The sequence below is a fragment of the Amblyomma americanum genome, unplaced genomic scaffold, assembly GCF_052857255.1.
Source record: "Amblyomma americanum isolate KBUSLIRL-KWMA unplaced genomic scaffold, ASM5285725v1 scaffold_407, whole genome shotgun sequence".
Lineage (NCBI taxonomy): Eukaryota > Metazoa > Arthropoda > Arachnida > Ixodida > Ixodidae > Amblyomma > Amblyomma americanum.
The window spans coordinates 19,030-35,352 of NW_027526878.1; the positions used below are offsets into that span (position 1 = coordinate 19,030).

The following is a 16,323-nucleotide window of genomic DNA, read 5'->3' on the forward strand; positions in this document are numbered from 1 at the left end:
AAACGCACGTGGTCGAACCTACTCGCTCTCTTAGATCCAGAAACCACTAAATCTGAGCAACAAGTAAGCACACAACGTCTAATACAACTAGAGCTTCAAGAGGGCAGAGACGTAATTGGCCAACTAGGGGACACTTATATACCCCCATGCCTTCAGTAAGCAGATCGAACAAAACTACGTCCACCTAACCCGAAACTTGATGCCGACATTACCTTAACCCAAGTCCGCCGAGAACTCTGTAGTATTCACCGCTCTACGGCACCGGGGCCGGATGGCATAACGTACAAGGCACTACTCAATCTGTATGAAGGTCTTACTTCAGGAACTCACGGAGCTCTTTATTAACCACACGCACGCTGGGATGCTCCCGTCAGTCTGGACCCTGCCAGCATGCGATTTATACCCAAACCGGGCAAATCCCTCACCCTTCAAAATTTGCGCCCAATCTCCTTAACGAGCTGTGCCGGCAAGCTCCTCGAACACGTTATTCTAAATCGCCTGCAACCGTTCCTAGAAACAACATGCTTCCTCTCCAACGTTCAGTTTGGCTTCCGTCCCAACATCTCGGCGCACGACGTATTTTTTGCCTTTAAAGAGTCTCTCGCCCTTAAAAAGTCTCTCTAAGCGTCGTACAGCCGCTACGCGAGCCATACTGGCCCTGGATATTCATAAGGCTTTCGACACATTAAGCCATAACCATATCCCGAAGACATTACCCACCATCGGCTGTGGCACCCGCATATGGCAATATGTTCGGGCCTTCCTTCAGGGACGCACGGCAAAACTCTATCTTAAGGATGTCGCCTCCCAGTCTTTCCCCTTGCCCAACCGGGGAAACCCACAAGGGGAGGCCCTATCAACTTTACGTTTAACATTGCCTAGCGCCACTGGCAAAGGCTCTTGATGCTATCACAGGGCTCCACACAGCCAAATACGGAGATGATACAAACTCCTCGACATCGGGTGGATAAATTGGAACAGCGCAGGATATCCTGCAATCTGCCGTAGACATCATCACCACCCAATTAGCAACCACTGGCCTCCTTTGCTCTCCAAATAAATCGGAACTGTTGGAGCTGAAACCCCTGCACATTGACCCCCGGATTGAACTGCACATGTATGAGAATCCAGTGCCCATTGTGTCTCAGGTGAAGATCCTTGGCCTTCTCAATAACAACCCACTCGATTATACTTCCAAACTTTACCTCTCGCAAAGGCAGACCCAACAGGTGGCTGCATTAATCAAGCGGGTTGCAGCACGCAATCTCAAGCTGTGTGAACGCGAGACCATCAATATGACAAATGCATTAATCATCAGCCGCATTGCATACCACCTCCCATGCCACATACTCACTCAGCGCCAAACATAACAGGCAGACATCCAAATACGCACGGCTCTCACCTCCGCGCTACATCTTCCACGGACGGTTAGCACGAAACACCTCCTGGCCACTGGTACGCACAATATAGTGATCGAATTAACAGAGGCTCAACGCACCAACCAATTAGTCCGCCTCAGTCGCACGGAAACTGGACAATGCCTACTGCGACAGCTCCGTCTCAATAAACCCATTCCAACCCAACAAGCCCTATACCTCACGTGATTTCTCTACGGAAGCAGGATCACATAATGTCACCGACAAACGGGCGAAGCACTCAAACCAGATTTCATTAGACGTGCTGGGAGTGGAAGACAGCAGGGAGGTCGAGCGAGGAAGAAGGCGATTCCCCTAGACCCTCGAGTGCGCAAGCCTTGGCAAGTCCCATCTAAAACAGTTCGGCCGCGGTATGGCGCCACTGCATTGTTGGTACTGTGTCATTACTCCCCATCTCTGAAGGGCAACGACTCGTTGCCGCAACTATGAGAAGGATGAAGGCACGGGACGGCGAATGTTCTGGCGGCTGGTGTGGACAAGCCTGAAGAGCTAGCGGGCGTGGTAAGGCTTCATTCGTGCGACATGGATGACTTCGGGGGTCAGCCGTCTATAGGAGCAAACTGCTCCCTGGGGGAGAACTTCATAGTTCACCTCACTGACTTGGCGCAGTACCTCGTAGGGGCCAAAATATCGGCGCAGAAGCTTTGCGGAGCGCCCACGCATGCGAATTGGCCTCCAAATCCAGACTTGTTTGCCGGGATGGTAGATAACAGCTCGGTGGCGGAGGTTATAGCGGCGAGCGTTGCGGGCTTGCTGGTGTGGGATGCGCTCTCGGGCGAGTTGGTGGGCGGCCTCTGCGTGACGAACGAATTGGGCAGCACCCATAAGATATAAGGTACTACTAGTCGGAAGCCACATGGCGTCCAGCATGGTTGTGGCTTCGCGACCATGCACCAAACGAAATGGAGTAAAGCGTGTCGTTTGTTGTAGAACAGTGTTGTAGGCAAATGTGACGTAAGAGAGTATGGTGTCCCAATTGCGGTGGTATGCGTCAACATATATGGAAATCATCTCGGCGATCGTCTTGTTGAGCCGTGCGGTGAGTCCGTTCGTTTGAGGGTGGTAAGCTGTTGTTTTGCAGTGACTTGTGCCGCTCAGGCGCTTAACTTCCTGCGTAAGGGCCGAGGTGAGCGCCGTTCCCCTGTGAGTTACAACGATGATGGGTGCACCTTGACGAAGCACAATATTTTGAACGAAAATTTCGCAATTTCGTGAGCGGTACTACGAGGGAGAGCTTTAGATTCACAGTACCGGCGGAGGTAGTCAGTGGTGACCACAATGTAGCGGTTACCCGGCGAGGACTCCGGAAATGAGCTGAGTAAGTCCATGCTGACTTTTTGGGAGGGGATTTGTTGCGGATCAATAGGCTTCAGTATTCCGGCTGGCTTAGTCGGCGGCGTCTTGCGACGTTGGCACTCGCGGCAAGTTCTGACGTAACGCTGGGCAATTGAAGCAGCCCTGTGTCAGTAGTACCTTTGACGTATCCGCGCCAAAGTGCGGGGACAACCCAGGTGAACAGAAGATGGGTCATCATGGCACGCCTGCAGGACTTTGTCGCGCAAGGCCGCAGGTACGACGAGCAGATAGGCAGCTTCCGTCGGGTTGTAGTTTTTCTTATACAGAACGCCATCACGCAATCAGAACGATGACAGTCCACGTGAGAAGATTCGCGGGGGCGACGCAGCGCTTCCTTCAAGATACTCAATGAGAGGCCGTAAGTCACTGTCGTCCCTTCGGTGTTGAGTGAGGACGGACGTAGAGATGGCGCCGAGAAAAATAGAATCTTCGTCGGGATCAGCTCGGTTATCCTCTATAGGTGCACAAGACAGACAGTCGGCATCACTGTGCTTCCTACCGGACTTTTAAATGATGGTGACATCGAACTTTTGAAGGCGAAGGCTATAGCGTGCCAGCCGTCTTAAGAGATCTTTGAGGTTTGCAAGCCAACAAAGCGAACGGTGATCACTGACGACTCTAAAACGACGGCCGTGTAAATAGGGGCGAAATTTGGTCACTGCCCACAGAGTTGCCAGGCATTCTTTTTCAGTAGTATAGTTCGCCTCCGAGCGTGACAATTTGCCACTTGCGCATGTGATGACACGTTCGATACCATCCTGTCACTGCACAATGACCGCACCGAGGCCGATGTTACTGGCGTCGGTGTGCAGTTGAGTGTCGGATGACTGATCGCAGTGGCCAAGGATGGGAGCACTCTAGAGACGAGTGCGCAGGTCTTCGAAGGCCGGTTGTTGCTCCTGGCGCCAGAGGAACGGTCCGGCATCTTTCGTGAGGCGAATGAGGGGCTTGGCGGTCTGGGAGAAGTTCGGCACAAAACGCCGAAAATAGGCGAAGAGACCCAGAAAGCCGCGCGCACTGCGCTTATCGGTTAGCACAAAAAAAGAAGTGACGGCGGTTGTCTTTTTGGGGTCAGGGCGGAGTCCCCTATCGCTCATAATGTGGCCGAGAAGCTTCAACTCCTGGAAAGCGAAGTGACACTTTTCGGGCTTGAGGGAAAGACCGGCCGAACGAATTGCTGCGAACTCAGCGCGCAGGCGCCTCAGGTGCTCTTCGAACGCGGCGGAGAAGATGACTACGTCTTCTAGGTACACTAGGGAGGACTGCCATTTTAGATCGGCAAGCAGGGTGTCCATCATCCGCAGAAAGGTAGCAGGAGCCGAGTACAGGCCGAAAGGAAGCACCTGGAATTCGTACAGACCATCCCGTGTAATAAAGGCGGTCTCTTCCCGGTCGCGTTCGTCCACCTCGATTTGCCAATAGCCACTGCGTAAATCTACTGACGAGAATTACGTGGCGTGGCGTAGCCGGTCCAGGGAGTCATCAATGCGTGGCAGAGGATAAACGTGTTTTTTGGTGACTTTATTTAGACGTTTGTAATCAACACAGAACCGTAGGGTTCCGCTTTTCTTCGCCACTAGAACAACAGGCGATGCCCACGGGCTCGTCGACGGTGGTATCAAGTCGTCTTGAAGCATTTCTTGAATTTGTCAGCGAATAGCATTCCGTTCTATCGAAGAGATCCGATAAGGCATAACGGTCGCTGGTTTGCGTAAACTATAATGCGGTGCTTTATGAGCGGAGTCTGCCCAAACTTGGAGGTGGAGGCAAAACAGTCGTGGAAAGATTCGATAATGCTCTCGTGGCAGCGTTTCTGATTAGCTGGGAGGTTCGGGTTCACGTCGGTATTTATGGGAGTGGCCGGTGCCTCCACTGACGCCGGGATTTCGGACAGCGAGTGCTGTCCCGTGAATTCCCTAAGTTCTTCGAAATACCCTATAGCTGTTTTGCCAGGCAAACACTGGGGTAAAGAACCAAAATTGGTCACTAAAAGTTCGGTTCGCACACTGTTAAATTCAATAATTCCGCGAGCTACACAGACTTGCCAACACAGGAGCAGTGAGATGTTGGTTTCAAAGATCCACGCGTGTTGGTGCTGTTATTACACTCGACGGTGACAAACATGCTTGCTCTGCACGGGATCAATATGGGGTCGTCACAGACCATAACTAAGCCCTGCTTAGCTCGGTATTGTCGTCAAAAGGGCCTTGGGTATAAAACGGCACTATTAGCTCCTGGAGGTTGATAACGGCACCGTACTCTTGCATGAAATCCAAACCGAGTATGAGGTCTTTGAAGCACTCGGGTAACACAGCAAAGCAGCCAGAGAAAGTAACACCGCGGATCTGGATTCGCGAAGTGCAGACACCGATCGGAGTTACCACGTGGTCATCAGCTGTCCGGATCTGTGGCCCAGACCAAGGGATGAGAACCTTCCTCAAGACCGTGGCTGTCTGCTGAATACAATGCAAAAAAGACGAACTGCGCAACAAGAACACGGACGAAAGGGAGGCAGACACACACTAACTGCGTTAGTGTGTGTCTGCCTCCCTTTCGTCCGTGTTCTTGTTGCGCAGTTCGTCTTTTTTGCATTATGATCAACCAACTAGCCCGACAAGTCCTGTTGCTGAATACAGAAAAATCGGCGTCGGTATCCACGAGTGCGATAACGTCGTGTTTGTCGGCGGATACCGGTATTTCGGCGTAGACCAGTCGGTCGCAGCGCGTCGTCAAGGTCGTCGGTTCGGGTCGTCGTCGGTCGTGGCATCACGGCGATCCGTCGGGTGGAGGATCTTGACTCGGTCCTGTAGCGGCAGCCCTACCCCCGGAGGACGCCGTCTTCAGTTTTCCCGACGTGGGGACGCGGCTCTGAACTGGCCAGAGGATGACGGGTGGCCGGGCGAAAAGAACCGCCTTGGGGATGGCAATCGGGACTGGGGGGTCACTGCGAGGTCGAAGATTCCACGCTATCAGCCAAGTATTGTTTGATATATCGTGGTCTTTCACCGTAGCGTGGTCGAGGTGCGTCAGGTGAAAACCCCTTTAAACCCATTCTGCGGTAGGGGCAGTGGCGGAGGATGTGGCCGGGCTCCTTGCAGTAGTAACAGAGCGGCCGATTGTTTGGCGTACGCCAAACGTGCGCTTTGCTCACTGATAGGCAGAACTCCTGCGGCACGGAGAGTACAGTTACGACTGGCTCCTGCAGGTATGGCTCGAGCGAGGGGGAAAAGGCTCGCATCACTGCCCCGGGACTTTGTAGCGCCTTTCTGTACATCATAACGGAGGGCGCCGGGTGTGGAGCTGGAGGTGGCTGCGCAACTCGTCGGATTTCTTCCGCACCACGTCCGTTACGGCAGCGAAGCTGACCTATGGAGCTTCAAAGCGAAGTTTTGCCAGTTCCTCGCTCACAAGGCTTCTTACAAGTTTCCGAAGATCCTTGGCGGGCAGCGACATAGGTGTGTAGTGGGAAGCGGCTGCTACAGTAGCCTGACGTCCGTAGTGGGCGCCCCGTTCCTGCAGAGAGCGCTCGATACCCATTGCCTCTTAGGTGAAGTCGGACACATTTCGTGGCGGGTCGCGAACCAGTCCGGGAAATAGCTGCTCTTTTACGCCGCGCACTAAGTGGCGTACTTTTTGGGCTTCGGGCAGAGCAGGGTCGGCCAGATTGAACAGTCGCGTCATGTCCTCTATGAACATCGCGACGCTCTCATTCGGCTGCTGTGATCTTGAGCGCAGGGCGATTTCAGCCTTCTCTTTTCTTTCGCAGCTAGAAAATGTAGAATTAATAGAGGATCAACGCACCAACCAATTAGTCCGCCTGAGTCGCATGGAAACTTGACTATGCCTACTGTGACAGGTCCGTCTCAATCCACCCATTCCAACACCAACAATTCTACACCTTACATGATTTCTCTACGCACGCAGAATCACATATATCAGAAGCCCTTACCGCGCAATATGAGCTCTAGCCTACATCAAGGTAGGCAGCAGGCTCTAGCGAGATGTTACACCAGAACATACAGCAACCGCTCCGATGTCGTTTATATCGACGTGGCAGAAAATTCTAAGGTAGGATTCTTCACGGCAGTCGCAGCGTATGAAGACTTCTCTGGGGGGGGGGCGCCGCCACTATCTGTACTAATTCTCCTGCAGGGGCAGAAAGAGCCGCAATCGCACTTGCGCTGGCCCACACCATCATTGACAAAAACATAACCGAAATTTGCACAGATTCCCTGGCCGCATTCAGCCAATACCTAAAGGGCGTGACGAGGCAGGCCAGACACCATGCTCTCGCCACAGCCACATCTCTCGACCGGACGGTTACTCTGTCGTGGATCCCTGGGCATGCCTCTGTTCCCGGTAATGAGCGCGTTCATGCGTTGGCCCGAGAACTTTCCTCGGGACCTCGGACGATCAGGCACCCGACCCTGCACAAGAAGCTTCATTAGTCCTTTATACATATCATCAAATCACCGCATTCTGCAAAATCAGCCGCATGACATTACCATCACCCCACAGTGCTTTGTCGCCCTTATCCAGCGCCACATGGCGACAATTACATGCGGGCTGCTTTGATTGACCCTACCGTCTCCCCTGCTTTCACGCCACCTTTCCTCTTCATTGTAACACCTGTGGCGTGCCCAGATCTTCAATTTTCCACTACCTTTGGGAATATCCTTCCCCACGGGCAGTACCTCCCATCCTCAATCCCACTCATTCTTCCTGGAAGGCAGCTTTACGGACCGCTCCGCCCGCCAGAAATAGCTGGTGAATCGGGCCTTATGTGAGGCACAAGCCAGTGGACTCCTGGAGTATTAGGAGAGCACCCTGAACGACTTTTTTCCTTTTTTTTTCTAATGAAAGTGGTTTCCATCCATCCACACGACGCCCAAATACGAGGAATGGCCACTGTAAGTGGCAACGCACTATATCTGCAATATAATGTTAGTCATAAGTCAAAGAAATCCCGCAAGGTGGAGTAGATTGGTAACAAGAAAGTAATTACTCATTATCATCTCCAACAGCCGAAATACACGGCTACACAGACTGTTCAGTTCAAGAGGAGGAGGAGGAATTAGTGCAAGTGGTATATTTAAAAATTATAAAAAAAGAAGCAGACAATTTTTCGCTAGTCCCGTCAGTTGCCATCAATGCTGAGGAGGAGGAGGAAATAATTATATTTTCCGGCACAACTGGTATTCCTCCAACTCTCTGGGCAATAGGCCGGCGAGGTAGAAGGCATCGCTTTAGATGCAGGCTGGGAGGTCTTGTGCCCCGGCGGCCAATGCAGCCAGTCAGACGAGGCGGAGCTGCAGGTCAGGGTGCAAACCAAGCAGCAGGTTCTCCCAGGATTCTTTAGAATTGATATTCAGCGCCCTCAAGTACAATTAGGGCATTCCCAGAATATATCCTCGAGGGACCCTCTTAACCCGCAGTTTGTACACTCCTCTGATCTTACCACCGAGAAAATATGGTTCGCCAGTATCGGGAATGGGTAAGAGTACGTTTCGAGTCATCTCGACGCGACTGCCTGCGTGTTATTTAAAGACGGGTCTGGTGGGGGCACCAGCCTTCCTTTTGATCGGCAATGGTGAGTAATTTTCGCATATTTTGCCATGAGTTGACCGCTCTTGCCCGAGGGAGTCCTCACTAGCCCTGTGGTATGAACCTCAGGCTAGCTCGTGCGCCACCTCGTTGCTGGAGACGGCGCCACGTGCCGTTGTCCAGTTCATCATAATTCTCGTCGCAATTTGTCGCTGGCTGCGAAGCTTCGCTACTGCTTACTATATTCTGCCTACACTAAAATTTTGAATGGCAGTTTAACTGTCGCTTGAAAATTGAAAATTGGTTTTAGGAAAAATAAAAGTCGCAGTATCTGTCTCCCATATGGGCGGACACCTGAACCGCGTTGTATGAGAAGAGATAATTGAGGTAGTGAAAGAAGGAAGAAAAGAAGAGGTGCCGTACAGGAGCGCTCTGGAATAATTTCTATAAATTGGGAATCTTTAACATTCACTGACAAAGCACAACCCACGGGCGCCTAAACGTTTCACCTTCATCAAAACCAAGGCGCTGTGGTTGGTTTTGGAAAAGACCGCGGCGACTTCGTTTTGATGGCGCTATATGAAAAATTTTCCTTCCACTCTGACGCAACGCAATGAACGCTTCGGCCTATTCCTGCAGCGCCGCGTGTCTGCCGCAACTTTGTCAGCGGTAATGCATGCCGCCCACATCTCTCCCTCACCACGGCCACCTACCTCAAAGCGAGGTTGAGGCATCCACTGACCCTGGGAGCCAGTTATCCGCTCTTCCTTTCCTCAAAATCATTATAGAACGTTGTCAACGCCATCGCCAATGAACGCAATATACGCATACGGCCCGTACATTCAGTGCCGCGTTTCTGCCACAAAGTTGTCAATGCTAACGCATGCAGCGCATATGTGTCACTACTACCCCGCCTCGTAGCTTAAAGCACAACTAAGCTGCCCACTTTCCCAGGAGGTGCTGCCCTGTTTTGGTACACGTAATTCTCGAAAATATCCATATCCAACCGGTAGAAGAGGTATGTGATTATAATATTCGTTTCTTGGGAAAGGAAATGGCGCAGTATCTGTCTCATATATCGTTGGATATCTCAACCGCGCCCTAAGGGAAGGAATAAAGGAGGAAGAGAAAGAAGAATGCAAGAGTGAGGTGCCGTAATAGAGGGCTTAGGAATTATTTCGACCACCCTGTGATCTTTAACCTGCCCCCGGTTACCTACGTTCGAACCCGACGGCGGCGGCTTCGTTTTTATGGTGGTGGTATTAGTGGTTGTTTATTAAAATAATAGTAAAAAGCAAGGAAAAGATTTTTGCTAGACCCGGCATCTGCCATCACTACTGAAGAACCTGAGCGGGGGCAGCGGAAAGAAAGGGTAGCAGGCAGAATGGAGAAATGAAATGAAAGAGGTGAGGGGTCAGGAAGAGATGACAGGGGAGAACTAATATGTACAAACTATTTACACAATAAGAAATGTGTCCAGGTTGTGCGCGTGATTAGTTCATTTTAGAGGAATTAATAACACACGCGCACAGCACTGTGTGGGCTACAACTGGAGTGGGGCGTCCAGTTTTTAATCGTTCAAGGTAAAACTCGCGGGGCGTTCGGTCACTGCGTGTAACTACCTGACGGAGAAAAGACGGGACGTCAAGCCCGTGTGTTCGAGGAATGCACAGAGGCTCACCAATGTTCGTTAACAAGTGCGCGCAGTGCCCTGCGGCCACAATAGCTTCTCCATGGAGTCTGGTAGTATGCCCTGCGCCCTATAGGTCACGAGCATCGGCTAACGCGGCACAGTGAAGGAGCAGGTGTTCTAGTGTTTCCACTGAACCGCATCCGTCCCACACATCACTCGTCGCGATTCTGTGACGCACCCGTAGTTCCCCGGGCCACACGCAGCCAAAGCGCGCGCTGAGAATCATTGCACGTTGTGACCGTGTAAGTCCGCGACAGCCGGTGATACTGTCGATGCGCTCACCTCCTGCGATGCGTGGGTCGGAGTGCTGCTTTCGGAGATGTTCGTGAATGGCCTCACGCACGTCCTCCAGCGCAAGGGGCGGATCGTTGCTAGGTAGTTGGTGGTGTTGGGGATGAGGGTTCCTTTAGTGAGCTGGCTCTTTCAGCGCCGCAGGTCCCTTCTCCGAATGACGTTGTCGGACTTGGTTATAAAGGAAACTGTACAAGGGGTTTATTTTACATTATTTAAAAGATTTTGGAACCCATTGGAGAATGATGGGGGAAGGTCGGAGGATCTGAGAAGATCTGCGGATGATCGAGGATTCCTTCCTCACGGCACTCGCCGTCTGGTTTAAAAAGGTTCGGCTAACTAGGATTCCCCAGGTTCGAGGTCTTCGCAGGTTGGGCGTGGCCTAACTTGCGTTGTCGTACACACACACACACACACACACACACACACACACACACACACACACACACACACACACACACACACACACACACACACACACACACCACTTCCCACAGGGACACGCCCTCGTCACAAGCCTCGCCGGAGAGAGAGGGTGCCGCTGGAAAATCGCTCCCACCAGAGAGAGCGTTGTCTTCGCGTCCGAACGACAGTTCTCACGCTGTCAAGCCGAACACGTCTTCCGGGAAGTCCGAATGGGCGAGTCGCCGGCGAGCAGGCACAGATGAAGGGGTGAACCACCCCTACTTGGTTCTGGCGGCCGCTAACTGCCTCCGTGCCGCACGGTCGATCTTCCGGGAACAATGTTGTTTACAAACGGCAGCAAAATCCTCCGTCTCGAATCCAATAAACCAGGAGAGGACCCCCCGTGGGAACCAAGATGCCTATCGCTGTGCAGTGTCCATAAACCTTGCAGCTCCTCCGCGGCCCGAAAAATCTCGAATGTCCAGCGTTGACGACCGCTGGGCAGGAAGAGATGAGATGGCGTTCGTGTTGGTCCCCTGGATTGCAATATCATTGCCCCCAAGGCGGAACACAAAGCACCACCAAGAGAGGAAAGTGCAGGTGGGGCGTTCCAAACATCAAAGCACTTCCCCACCTGCAAGCGCACGGAATTCGCCAAAGAATCACCAGGCTTCTTCCATTGACAACAATACAATTAAAAAAAATTGCGTTTAAATTTGGGGTAATTTTTTGCCAACTGAGCGCGAATTATCCCCTTTTGAAACTGCCACAGCCGGACTACTCGGAACAAAGTAAAAAACACTCACACAGGAGGAGATTCATCTTAGTTCTCCCGCTTACATCAGTCTGCTCAAGCCATCAGCATTTCCGTGCAGTTTCCCCTTCTTATAACGCACCGAGAAATTGTACTTTTGGAGAGCCAGACTCCATCTGAGCAAGCGACCATTTTGGGGGGAAATCTGTCGCTGCCACGTTAAAGGACAATGGTCAGTCTCAAATACAAACTTTGCTCCATACAGGTAACACGACAACTTCTTCGCTGCCCAAACTAAACACGCGCACTATTTTCGGAAGCACTGTATGCTTCCTCTCTACTGGTCAGTTTGCGGCTGATGTACAGAACTGGGTGTTCTTCATGGTCATAGCCAACTTGGCCTAAGACAGCACCCAGACCTTTATCACTGGCATTACACTGGACTATGAACTCTTTCCCATAGTCAGGGGTCCTGAGCAAATGTCGGGACACGAGTGCTTCCTTCAGGCTTTTGAAGGCGTGTTTTTTGGTTATCCCAACTTACGTTAGTAGGTGGTCCCTTTCGCAAGGCATCAGTTATGGGACTAACCCGCTGTGAGTAGTTAGGAATATATCGCTTGTAGTACCCAACTAATCCCAAAAAGGAGCGAATGTACGTTTTGTCCGTGTTGCGGAAATGCTGCGATCGGGGCAATCTTTAACTCGGATGGGCACCTAGTTCTCTGGCATACAAAGTGGCCCATGTACTTCACCTGCGCGCAACCAAATCTACACTTTTCTGCCTTCAGTGTCAGTCCAGCCTGTCGTAAACTGGAAAACACGGTCCTTAGGTGTTCTAGATGCTTTTTCCAGGTTTCCGAAAAATAGCCACATCGTCTAAATAGGGGAGTGCAAAGCACTGCATGTACTTCAGTACGATGTCCGTGAGTTTAGAGAAGCTGTAGGGGGCATTCTTCAACCCAAAACTAAGCATTAAGGGTCAAAAGGTGCCCGCTGTGGAGATGAAAGCGGCATGCCTGCTCGCGCTTTCTGAGAGGGGAACTTGCCAATATACCCGTAACAGATCAAGGGTGGAAATGAATTTCGCGCCGCTCACCCTGTCTATCCTTTCCTCTATAAGGGGAATCGGGTATAGCTGATCCCTGGTAATTGCATTCAGCCTTCTATAATCCACGTAGAGACGAGGATCTTTCCCTGGGGCCTCAACAAAAATTAGCAGTGAGGTATAGTCACTTTCCGCTGGCTCTACAACCGCTAACTGCAACATGCGCTGAGTTTTCACGTCCATCATTTCGTTTTGCCGCGGTGATAACCTATAGGGTTTCGACCGTACCGGCTCATCAGAGGTGAGCTCGATTTCGTGTGTCAGGAGGTGTGTCTTTCCCGGGCGACTGCTAAATAGGTGAGCGAATTCGCTCAACAACTGCTTTAGCGTGTCGACCTGGGTCCCGCTTAGGACCCGCACCTCCCTTCCAACCCTGACTCTCGCTGTCCAGCTCTTCTGGTTCATTTAGAGTCAGATTGACGATCCTGCTGCGTTCCACGAACGGCTTCATCAGATTGAAATGATAGATTCTCACCTGCTTTCCCCTGCCTGGAACCCTTAGCGCGTAATTCATCTCCGATAGTTTTTGCAACACTTCTACTGGACCATCCCAGTGAACTTCCAACTCGTTTTTTCTCGACGGCCGGAGGATCATCACGCGATTGCCCGCGGTGAAACCTCGAAGGCGCACGTTTTTGTCATAATAGACCTTGGCGGCCTCCAGGGCAGCTTTCATATTTCGATTTACTAATTCTCTCGTGTTGTTAAGGCGGTCCAGTAGCCGAAGCATGTACTCAACCACTGTCTGGTTCTCTCCTGTCCCTTCCCACATTTCTCTCAGCATTCGGAGGGGAGAGCGGAGGGCTCTTCCGTACGCGAGTTCTGCTGGCGTAAACCCCGTAGATTCGTGGGGGACTGTTCGTAAGGCAAAAAGTGTGGCCGGCAGACAATCCTCCCCGTCTGCTTTATGCTCATAACAGAGAGCGCGTAGCACCCGCTTCAGCACCAAATGCCATTTCTCTACACTGTTGGACTGCGGATGGTACACCGAGCTGTGTAACAGTCTTAGTCCGCATCTTTCTAGGAATGTGGTCGTCAAGGCGCTTGTAAAGACTGTCGCCTGATCGGCTTGGATTTCGGCCGGAAATCCTATTCTCGCGAACACTGACAAAAGGGCGTCAACAATTTCTGTGGAGCTCAAGTCCTTCAACGGAATTGCTTCGGGAAATTTTGTGGCGGGACATAGCATAGTAAGCAAGTACTTATAGCCTGATTTCGTTTTAGGCAAAGGGCCTACTGTGTCAATTACAAGCCGGCGGATGGGTTCCGAGATCAATGGAACAATTTTCAGTGGAGCCTTCCATGCCTCTCCCGGCTTGCCCACGCGTTGGCACGCATCGCATGATTTTACGTAGCGTTCTGCATCTTTGAAACAACCCGGCCAATAATATTCCATTAATAGCCGCTCCTTTGTTTTATTGATTCCCAGATGTCCTGCCCAGCCATTTCCGTGGCAGAGACTCAGAATGTCCGCTCTGTATTTTTCGGGCACGACCAGCTGATCATATGTTTTGCCTTTTCTGTCCTGGTAGTGTCGGTATAGTAAGCCTCCCTTCTCATGCATCGTTATGATGCGTCTCGCGATGCCCTCTTTAGCTGTAAGGTGCAGTCTTTCCAAAGTGGGATCATGCTTCTGTTATTTTATTAGGGACTCCCTGTTCACCTGCAGAAGGCGATCAAAACTACGCGATGTTGGAGATAAAACGGATCCGTCCGCGTTTTCTGCCTCCTCTACAGACTTATTGGTTGAAGTCCCTGGTCGCTCATCTGCTCAGTCAGCTGTCTGGCTTTCATTCCTCGTTAGTTCCCTTCCCTCCTCATTTGTTTGCAACGATATGCTTGCTGGTGCGTCTCTGGCTGCCTGAGGTCCGGGAATCTGACTTAGCTGAGATGCGAGCTGAGGAGTTTTCGACCTTTTCAAAGCTTGTATCACCCCGCTTCCAAACTTCTGGCCTCTCTCGCGTAGCATTTGGTCTGATCTATTCGAGAAGAGGAAAGGATATTGAAGTGGCACGGCCTTCGAAACTGAGGCCTCAATGATAAGCTCTCCAAACGGTCCAAAACTTCTCACTCTAGCTATGGGAAGGCATACACTGTGTTCTTCTACTGCCTGTTTTATCCACGTGACTTCTCCCGTAAAATCGTCCACTGAAACGTAAGACGGGTGGACAACGTCCATCGTCGCGGCGCTATCACGAAGCAACCTGCACGGTTTCCCGTTAACGTGCAGCTCGTGCAGGTATGGCTTAAGGAGCTCTAGATTCTCGGTGTTATTCTTGACGCACGAGAACACCAAACGTTGCTTTTTACACTTGGGTGCAAAGTGCCCGACACCATTGCAGTTGTAGCAACGAAATGGCCTACTAGCCTCAAACTCTTTTTTCGCAGCTTTGTCTGCTTCCTGTCTCTTCGCCTGTTCTTCACGTTTTTCTGGCGCTACCTTCGTTGCCTCCGATTGCTCCGAACTTCTAGCACTTCCCGTCTTTCTGCTAGGCCATTTATCTCGCATCGCGTTTCGAGCGTGTGACGCACCCTCTTCAGTGTTCAACCTTCAGCTCGAAAAGTACTCCTCCGCTAGCTCAGCGGCCCTTTCAACTGTGTAGACTTTTTCCCTGTTTTGAACCCACGTTTCACCACTTGGGGAATGCTTCGGTAAAATTTCTCAAGGCAAAAAAACTCGTTGATTTTGTCTCGGCTTTCATAAACCTCTGCTCCTTTTAGCCACTCTAGAAGATTCGTGTTTATGCCATACGCGAAATCCGGATAGCCCTCGCTATCGTTTTTCATTGTGTTCCTGAAGCGCTGCCGGAAAGCTTCGGCTGACAGCCGGTACTTTTGTAGCAGGCTGGCTTTGACTTTTTCGTAGTCAGCTGCGTCTTGTGTGCTAAGTCTCGCTATGACTTCAGCTATTTCACATGGCAAGAGTGTCAGAAGCCGTTGCGGCCATGTATTGCGAGCAAAGGTCTTCCTTTCGCAAATTCTCTCAAAGTTTCCCAGGTACAATCCTATGTCCCTTCCACTTTCATAGGGCTGCATGAATCTGTTCATTCTCTATGATTGTACATCGCTTGCTCTTTCAGGAGACCCGGTTCTAGTACTCTCGCCTTTTTTTCGATTTTCGCTTTCAAGCTGCAATCGCTTTAGATTTCTTTCCTCTTTTTCAGCTTCCCACTTTTGCCATTCTTTCTCTTTTTCCATTCCGCTTCCCTTTTTCTTTTTTCTTCCTGTACCAAATTCCACGTATCTACAAGCTGATCGTCATCTACGTGTTGTTCAATTGTCTTGCATATTTCGAGTTTTGTAGTTTTTCTCTGTACTACTATTGACAGTTCCTCGCATAACAACAGCAAGTCCGACATTGACAATTTCATAAGATCCATGACAACGCTTTCACCGCTTTGGCAATGCTATCTTCATAATGTCGTCAGATAACCCTTTCTCAATTGACATACACTTCCCAGTGATTCTAGATTATTCTCTCACAATGTGAAGCCTGGCGAATCCTATAGAAAAATGCCGAAACGCTTACCGGTTGAGAAAGTACGATGTCGCACGGTCCATCCCAGCTGCTGCCAACCAGTTGTTGGAGGTGAGGGGTCATGCGTGAGCTGACTCTTTAAGCGCCGCAGGTCTCTTCTCCGAATGACGTTGTCGGACTTGGTTATGAAGGAAACTGTACAGGTGGTTTATTTTGCATTATTTACAATATTTTTGAACTCATTGGAGGGTGATGGGGGAA

General features: G+C 51.0%; 1 pseudogene; it reads right to left on the bottom strand.

Moving 5' to 3' along the window:
* Positions 1–3,649: 3,649 nt before the first annotated feature.
* Positions 3,650–14,763, bottom strand: LOC144112537 (uncharacterized; annotated as a pseudogene).
* Between the last annotated feature and the right edge of the window lie 1,560 nt (positions 14,764–16,323).